The 10,031-nt window shown below is 38.7% G+C and overlaps 1 pseudogene; it reads right to left on the reverse strand.

The window, feature by feature from the left end:
- Positions 1 to 8,225: 8,225 nt before the first annotated feature.
- LOC101435565 (proline-rich protein 11 pseudogene) lies at positions 8,226 to 9,270 on the reverse strand (annotated as a pseudogene).
- Between the last annotated feature and the right edge of the window lie 761 nt (positions 9,271 to 10,031).

Below are 10,031 nucleotides of genomic sequence, written 5' to 3' on the forward strand. Positions count from 1 at the left end.
TTCTTTGTCTTTCATTCCCGATACCCTCGGGTCACCGACTCTGTTAGGCATGTATATGGGGTACATAGAAAGGTTTGGATATTTTCATAGTGATTTCAGTTGGAAACGACAGCTGAGAGAGTGCTGAGTTCCTGGCCAGGGGTGGGAGGGGTTGGGTGGGTGGGGTGGGGGGTATATTGGAACCTCATCTTTTTTTAATGTAACATTTAAAAGAAAATAAAGAAGAAAATAAAAATATTTTTCATAATTTTTATTATACCAAATTTTTATTTTATTTTTATTTTTAAAAAAATTTCTGGGAAAGCGTATGGGCTCAAGTGATAGGGCCTCTGCCTACCATATGGGAGGAAATGAGTTCAATCCCTGAGGCCTCCTAGTGAAAAAGAAGGGAAAGTGTGCCTTCACAGTGAGCCAGTGCCTGCATGCTGAGCCGAGTGCCTGCATGGTGCGTCACGTGCCCTTGCAGTGAGCTGAGTGCCTGAATGGTGAACCAAGTACCCACATGAGTGCCCATGTGGTGAGCCAAGTGCCCACATGGTGAGCCAGGTGCCCATGAGAGTGTCCATATGGTGAGCTGAGTGCCCTGTGCGAGTGCCTGCATGGTAAACTGAGTGCCTGCATGGTTAGCCAACTGCCCACAAAACTGACTGCATGGCAATCCAGTGCCCACGTGGCAAGTAAGTGCCCATGTGGTGAGCCAATCGCCGTGTGGTGAGCCAGTGCCAGCACAAGTGTGTTACACAACAAGATGATAGTGCAACAAAAGAGAGATGAAGGGAAAGTCAAGATGACGCACAGCAGAGACCAGGGACTGAGGTGGTGCAATTGACAGGGAACCCCTCTCCATATCAGAGGTCCCCAGGATCAAATCCTGGTGAATCCCAGATGAGAAAGATGAGAATAGAAGACAATAAGAGAAATAGATTCAGAAGATGACTCAATGAATGGACACAGACAGCAAAAACAGGAGGGTGGGGGAGGGGGAGGGGAAGTAATTTTTTAAAAATTTTATTCATTTTTAAAACTATCCATTCTCAGCAGTTTGGTGCCTTGCCAATGGGCCCTACTTTGGAACTTATGCTCCCTGGAGTGATAGAGTTGGACTCAGTTGTGGTTTTCCTACACATGCCTCTTCTGTCCTTCTATTTGAACCTATAATTAGTACTAGAGTTGGTAGCTGTATGTCCAAGAGAATTAAATGTTTGTGCTGTCCACATGCCAGGAGGCCCTGAATCTCAACAGAGTTGAAACACCTACTGTCCATTTCATTGGTCTCACACAGGAAACTTAACATGGAAGTGATGATGTACAAACACCATAGCAAAGACTGAGAGAGTCTACAACTGCAAGCAAGAAAGTCCCATCTATAGGCCCTATGGGATCACAGCCCTCAGTTAGAGGTGGAGTGGACATCACCATCCCAGAATCCTCAGGATTGGGAATGAAACTGTGGACTAAATTAGACTTACTTATATTCTACTATAGATTTATTGTGATCTAGCAATGGAAGAAATTATATCATTGATGTGCAGGCAGTGACAACTGGAGATTATGAGGGCAGTGAGAGGGAAAAACAGGTGTATTGCATGGCATTTTTTGGAAATTGGGAATTGTCCTGAATGACATTGCAACAGATATAGGCAATTTTAAATCTTGCCATAACCTACAGAATTGTGCGGGAAAGAGTGCAATCTATAATGTAAACTGTAATCCACACTAAGTGGTAATGCCCCAAAATGTGTTTATCAATTGCAATGAATGTACCTCATTATGAAGGATGTTGATATGTGAGAAAATGTGGGGGATGTGGGGAGCGGGACATTTGGGAATCCCTGTATTTCTTTTTTTTGTAATGTTTCTTTTCTTCCAATATTTATAGCTCATTCTTTTCTTTTAAATGTTACATTAAAAAAATATGAGGTCCCCATATACCCCCCACCTGACCCACCTAACCCCTCCCACACCAACAACCTCTTCCTTCATCACAGCACATCCACTGCACCTGGCGAATACATTCTGGAGCACTGTTGCACCACATGAACAGTGGTCCACACTGTAGTCCACACTCTCCTTCAATCCACCCAGTGGGCCATGGCAGGACACACAACGTCCAGCATCCATCCCTGCAGCACCACCCAGGACAACCCGAAATCCTGAAAATGCCCCCACACTATATCTCTTCTTCCATCTTTCTACCATCAGCAGCCACCGTGGCCACCCTCTCCATGTCACTATTACAATTTCTTCCCTTACTAATTACAACAGTTCCCCAGCAGAACACCAGTAAGTCCACTCTAATCCATACTCTATTCTTCCATCCTGTGGACCCTGGGATGGTTATGTCCAGTCCCCCTCTACATCAAGAGGGGGCTTAGATTCCACATGGATGATGGATACAATTTTCCTACTTGCAGCTGTAGGTACTCTTGACTCCCTGTTGTGGTGGTTGACCCTCTTCACCTCCCGTCAGCTGGTCAGGGTAAGTCCAAAGGTCTGTGGTCCTATATGTATAGTGACACTTTCTTCCATTTATTCCCCCAGTGTCCTACTTTTTTCATTTTGTCTTCAAAGAAGTTTTCGGTTACAGAAAAGTCACATACCAAATACAGGAGACCCCCATATACCCAACATCCTCCCCTTCCCACCTTCCCCTATTAATAAACATTTATTTATGTGGATGGTGCTTTTGTTAAAAGTGATGTAAAAATATTGAAACTTAGCTATCAACCATGATAAATGGTTTACATTATGGTTTACATTTTGGACCATATACTTTTATAAACTTTGATGGAATTCAACATGGCCTGCCTCCATCATAGCAAAATCATGTAGAACACTTCCATCTCCCCCCAAACGTCCCCTGTTCCAATTATTCTATTCCTCCCTCCCCCTCCCCTTGGGACCCATGGCAAGCACTAGGTTTTACTCCTTGAAGGACAAGATTCATAGTTACTTGCTGCAACACCGAGGGCTTGACATACTGGTCTGTCTTCCCCTATTAGGCACTGCCCATGGTCTCAAGAGACTCCCACCCCTCTATTTGAGAACATAGTAGGCCTCCCCAGGATGAGGGTCCACCACCTTGCTGCTCATTATGTGGATTTTCACCTGCTGATATAACACACTATGGCAAGAGGAATGCTCACACACTCTCTAGAAGCTTGCCCCAGGTGCACCCTGTCCCAAATGCCCCCCACATCCAACACCCCAGTCAACAACTCTCACTTGTCATATTGCCAAAGAACATTCCTAACATTTTAGTTTCAACCACATACCCACGAATCCCCAGTGTTCACCTGCTCCCTCCCCAACCCTCCCCCCAGTTCCATGGACAGTCCGTCCTCCCCTCCCCCTGACAAACCAGCACTGCCTGATCCAACAGTATCATTACACCTTTGTCATTCCCCTTCACTGTACAACTACACACTTACACCTTATCATAGATTTTGCCCATATGAATGTTTAGCCATTTGTATTTCCTCTTTGAAAATATGTTTATTCAGATCTCTTGCCAATTTTTAAATGGGTTGTCTTTTTATTTTTGCTGTAGGATATCTTTATATATGCTGGTTATTAGGCCTTTATTGTCTAAGTTGTTCCCTAATTTTTTTTTTTCCTTTTGAGTAGGCTGCCTTTTAATTTTTTTTTGACAAACTCATTTGAAGCACAGAAGTTTTAGTTTTAGGAGGTCCCTTTTATCTATTTTTTTCTTTTCTTGCTTGTGTTTTGTATGTAAAGTTTATGAAACCATTTCCTACTAAACTATCTCATATATGCTTCTCTACATTACGTTTTAGGAGTTTATGGTCTTGGCCCTTTTATTTAGGTCTGTGATCCATCTTAAGTTAATTTTTGTATAGGGTGTGAGATGGTGATCATCTCTCATTGTTTTGGCTATGAATAGCCACTTCTCCCAGCACCATTATTTGAAGTGTTCTTTCTGTCCCAGTTGAGTGGGCTTGGTGGCCTTGTCAAACACAATGTTAAATAAGAGTAGTGACTGTGTGCATCCTTTTCTCATCTAGATCTTAGAGGGAAATATTTTAGTATTTTAGCATTTATTATGATGTTAGCTGTGAATTGTTCATATATACCCTTAAACATGTAGAGGAAGTTTCCTTTTTTTCTTATATTTTCAAGTGTTTGTGTCAAGGAATGATGTATTTTGTAAATATTATTTTCTTCATCAATCAAGAGGATCACGTGGTTTTTCTTCTTCAATTTATCAATATGGATTATTACACTAATTGGTTTTCTTGTATTGAAACATTCTTGCATGATAGGGATGAAACCCACTTGATCATGGTATTTAATTTGTATGATGTGTTGTTGAATATGATTATCAAGCATTGTATTGAGGATTTTAGCATCCAGGTTAATTAGAGAGATTGGTCTGTAGTTTTCTTTTCTTGTGGCATTTTTATATGGCTTTGTTATTAGGTTGATGATGGCATCATGGAATGAGATAGGCAATGTTCCCTCAATTTCTATTTTTTGGAAGAGTTTTAGGAGGTTTGGTGTTAGTTCTTTCTGGAAAGATTGGTAGAATTCACCTGTGAAGACATCTGATCTTGGTAGTTTCTTAATTCGGAGGGTTTAAAATTTTTTTTAAAAAAATTTCATTGTCTTTTTAAAAAAGATACATGGATCACAAAACATGTTACATTAAAAAATATAAGAGGTTCCCATATATCCCACCCCCTACCTCCTGCCACTCCTCCCACATCAACAACCTCTTTCATCATTGTGGCACATTTACTGCATTTGGTGAATACATTTTGGAGCACTGCTACATTACATAGATTATGGTTTACATTGTAGTTTACACTCTCCCCCATCCATTCAGTGGGTTATGGCAGGATATATAATGTCCAGCATCTGCCCCTTGCAATATCATTCAGGAGAACTCCAAGTCCCGAAAATGTCCCTACATCACATTTCTTCTTCCCTGTCCTTGCCCTCAGCAACTCCAGTGGCCACTGTTACTACATCAATGATGCAATGATACAATTTCTTCCATTGCTATAGTCACAATAGCTCTATAGTAGAATACCAGTGAGTCCACTTTAATCCGTATTTTATTCCTCCATCCTGTGGACCCTGAGATGGTGATGTCCACTCCACCTTCAAATAGAGAGGGGGCTTAGATCCCACATGGCTGATGGATGCGATTCTCCTGCTTGCAGTTGTTGACACTCTCAGTTCCCTGGTGTGGAGGATGACCATCTTCATCTCCCTGTTAGCTGACCTGGGTAAGTCCAACAACCTGGAGAGTAGGAGTTGCAACTCTGCTGAGGCTCCAGGCCCAGTGGAACATGGCCAGTCCAGAGATTCATGTCTCCTGAGTATACACCAACCACAGCACCAATCATAGGTTCAGTAAAAGTGACAGAAGAGGCATGCATAAAAAGGTCACATCTGAGTCCAACTCCATCACACACAGGAGCACATAATTTGGAGGTTTTTGATGACTAACTAAATCTTATTACTTGTGATTGGTCTGTTGAGTTCATCAATTTTTTCTTTTGCCAAAGTAGGTTCCTTGTGTGCTTCTAGAAGTTTGTCCATTTTCTTTAAGTTATCCATGTTGTTAGCATTCTATTTTTCAAAGTATCTTCTTTTTGAATATCAAAATAAAATTTATTAATATAGACCCATTTTACATATTTCCAAGTACTCTTTTAAATTTATATATTTTTTATTTTTAAAAGATTCTTAGATTGCATAAATGTTTCATAAGGAATGTAGGGGATTCACATATGCCCCGGCCCCTACCCCTCCCACATTTTCCAACATTAACAACATCCTTCATTAGTGTGCTACATTTGCTAAATTGATTAACACATTTTGAAGCATTGCAACTAACCATTGATTATGGTTTACATTATAGTTTATGGTCTCTCCCACACAGTTTTGTAAGTTATGAAAAGATAAATAATGGCCTGTATCTCTCACTGCAACTTCATTTACGACTATTCCAATATCACAAAAATGTCCTCATTTTAAACCTTTCTCCTCACCCTCCCCTCAGAACCTCTGGTGATCACTGCTCCCACATCAATGATAAGAGTTCTTCCATCGCTAGAATAACAATAAGTCTATAGTAAAGTAACAGTAAGTTTACTCTAGCTCATCATCATTCCCAATCCTAAGGTTTCTGGGATTGTGATATATATATATATAAATAAATATATAATTTTATTAAGCTTTATTTAAAACAATTAGGTGCATCTTGGCTTTTTTTTTTTCTGGCTATCTTTCAGTCCCAAAATAGCATTGGAAGCATATCTTAAGCAATAGTTTAATGAAGCCATAGCATTTACAGAATCATCAAATGGGTACAATATAAAATATGTCATAAAAATTAGTACAAGAAGCAAGGTAGAATACATTTTAATACTGGCAGAGCAGCAGCTCTTTGCAAATGTTTCTCTATAAGACTTCTATAGCATTTTTCCTATGAACCTTTATCCCATGAGAAGGATCAAATCATTTAAATTAAACTGATACAGTGCATGATGCTTTAGGAATATTATAAAGTACCCCACAAAATATTTTTGTCTTACAATAACTCAATGGCTTTAGTCTCAATGATCATTCCCTTTATTCTTATATAATATAAATTTAGCTAATAGTTAAAAAAACTTTTACTAGAAGCAGATGTCTCAACTTTACTATTTGCTCAGTTTTCATTCATAAGTGTGTTGTAAACATAAATGTGGGTCTTTTAAACAGGTTTGGGTGCTAAACATTGTCCCCAGTTTTGCTTTACAGCCTTGCAACTTTCCAAGAACACTTTATTTGACATCTCAAAGTGATAGTTATCTGTGGAAAGGTAAGCATTTCTAGGAAATTGCTAAAATATCTTTTTAGTCTAAACTAACCTGGGGATATTTTAAGGATATCATCTATGTAGTTAACTTCTTGTGGAACTAGAAATTTTAGCGAAGATCTGAAACCTGTTGTTTTACTATCAGTGAGGAGCTGCTAGCCTTATACTTGGAACTACAGAGGTTACTAGCTCAAAGCTAACCCTGCATCTTCAGTCACACACACATAAGTGTTCCCTTTCCTCCATGATACTTTAGCATACATGTGATAAAGGTCCTGGCTAAAGCTAGAGTAGTGTCCATGGCTGAAGAGAAATGACTGGCAAACTGGGGGGCTACCAGTAATGCCTGGCAACGTTATAGAGACCTGACTGATAGAATTGCCAGATAAAATAGATGATGCCCAGTTACATATGAATTTCAGATAAACAGTGAACAATTCTGTAGTATAAATCTGTCCCTGGCAATATTTGGAACACACACTAAAAATTACTCATTGTTTATCTGAGCTTCAAATTTAACTGGGCATCATGCATTTTGTTTGCTAAACTGGCAACCCTAGACTGACAGGAAAGAATAAAATCTAGGGAGGTATGCATTACTACAGTTACTGAATCCACAGTGTGGCTAGAACAGGAAACAGACTTCACAGAGAACCTGCTCTGGACCTCAGGAGATCCTTGCTGGGACATGGTGGAAAACATGAGGTTCATGTTGAACTCTTCATGAAATTTATATTTAGCTACATGAATGTGGAAGGCAGATATAAAAATAAGGAATATTTCAGACCTCAATGAGCCAGATATAACCTAACGTGCTAGGTTATGTTGGAACTTTTGCGTCAAATCCTTTTGGAAAATACTTCTGTTTGGATGGGGGATGGTATTATCTCTTGATTGTTTGTAGTGAAAGGAAATAAAATCTAGAGGGACTTGATCAAGTGTGCAGGGCTTAATGAATGAATGAGCCTTATAGGTTAAATACTTTTCCTTTCAGTTACCCAAGAAGAACAATTACAGTGGAAAAGGTTACATTAGATAGGACAGTACCCAAGATAAACAGGAACCAGACTGTTTTCTTAATGTCAAAGCTTCACCTATCTAGTTCAAACTAGTTAACTAGTTAAATCTGAATAACCTCTCCAACTGAAATTGGGGAGTTCCAATCTCTTTGGAGATTGCATTTTCCCATTTGGTTCTTTTAATCAATCATGCAAACTAGAAAATATACAAACACTCTATACAATATGTTTGAACTTCATATACTTCTCACTTTTAAAATGGAAATAAATATTAGTATAATTATTTATACATACTAAACTACATTAAAATGGATTTAGGGTATTTTTATCTGTATATTTTATGAATCATCACATGGTGTTAGGCAGCGGTGACATCAGTTTTGCTCATTAAAGCTGCTGGTAGAAAGTGGCAGAGTTTGAGTTGAGCTTCTTGGACGAGCCAGCTGAAACTTTCTCTTCAAGGCATAGGTCCTTACTGGGGTCTGTCCAGTTCCTGTCTCTATATTTTCTTTATTGGTAAGAGGGGTTCCACCTGGGCTCCTCTCTACATTGACTTTTTCTAAGTAGTCTCTGCAGATCTATCTGGCTTTTTACCAGGAGTAATTAAGACATTTGTGACTCAAATTGATAACACTTTGGAGTTATGTTTCAGGATAACACATTACAGATCAGATATGGTAACTAGAGGATTTTTTCCCTAAGCATAAGGGGTTCTTCTTTTTTTCTTCTTCTTTATTTACTTTTAAAGGCTACATTAAAAAAATATGAGGTCCCCATATACCCCTCCCCACCCAATTGCATCCATCATCCATGTGGAATCTAAAGCCCCTCCTGATGTAGAGGGGGAACTGGACATAGCCATCCCAGGTCCACAAGATGGAGGAATAGAGTATGGATTAGAGTGGTATGTCTTTTTTCAAAGGTTCAGCCTGAAGTGCTTTAGTGTGATCTGCTTCTCTGAGCAGCAAAGGTGCTATTGGTGGTGCAGGAGGAGGTAGAGAAGGAGATGGAGGTGGTGGTGGAGGAGGTGGAGGAGCAGGAAAATGGCTAGCAGGCTGTAGCAATGTAGGAAGAAGCGCAGCTTGGGATTCTCCAGGGGTGGTTTGAACCTAAGCAGATGCACTTGTAAAATTTACCACTCCGTTGACACGTTTGACCACACCTTGGGCAAGAATTTTCTGAGAAGTTCTTCAGTGCTTCCTGGAGCTTGCTGAATTCACTTTCCAAAATGCAAAACTGTTGTTTTAAACTGTGAAGTTCTTGGTGGCAGATACAGTATGGAAAGATGGTGTCTTTTAATACTTTTAAACTCTTTCTGGTAGGGTGGTGAAGGAGGAGGTTAATCAACTTGGACTTTAAATGAGAGGTTACTTTTTGCTTGAATAATCTTTTGGCTTTGCTTTTTGCTTTCTTCTTCATTGTTTGAATTTGGGCATGATTTTGTTCTAAGAGTCTGGGGATTAGATGGAGTCTGGGCAGTGGTGTCCGCCTATATTTTTTATGTAACATTTATATAACCTAAGTATCTTTAAAAAAAAGCATATTATAAAAAACATGTATACTAAATGAAAAAAATAGCGCAGCAACAAACCTTTATCAATATAAATAATAATTCAAATATAATGGAAATAAATTATAACATTATTCTATATTTTTTATATTAGAGCTTTATCTATTAGAAATAATAATGTCTGGGAATGAAATAAATTATTGGTTTAATTATTTAATTTCTATTTAAGCTATAATTCTTTCTAGATAATCAAATTCCCATTTGGAAATTCTTCACATCTTGTTGGAATGAATTACAGCAAATATCATTGCCAACTCATCATTTTATGGGACATAAAATCTCAAAATATTGTTCAACAGTAGCCATGCTAGATCATTATTGATCCAGATAGATTATTTTAATTAAGATTATTAATAAGAAAGGGTTAAAGAGACATGAAGTATCCAAAAATATCTCTCTTCTCCAGTCTTCCTTAATTGAAAGCAAGTGTTCTTCTTGTATGAAAAAAATTATAGAATACTGATCACAGGAAAAATTTGCCAATTGCATTGGGTAATTGTTCATATACTATAATGCTGTTGTTTTACATTTATCTTGTCTACTCCAGCTCTTTTTTCGTTACTATTTGCATGGACTATATTTTTCTAACCTTTTACTTTTAACCTGTTTG

The sequence above is a fragment of the Dasypus novemcinctus genome, chromosome X, assembly GCF_030445035.2.
Source record: "Dasypus novemcinctus isolate mDasNov1 chromosome X, mDasNov1.1.hap2, whole genome shotgun sequence".
Lineage (NCBI taxonomy): Eukaryota > Metazoa > Chordata > Mammalia > Cingulata > Dasypodidae > Dasypus > Dasypus novemcinctus.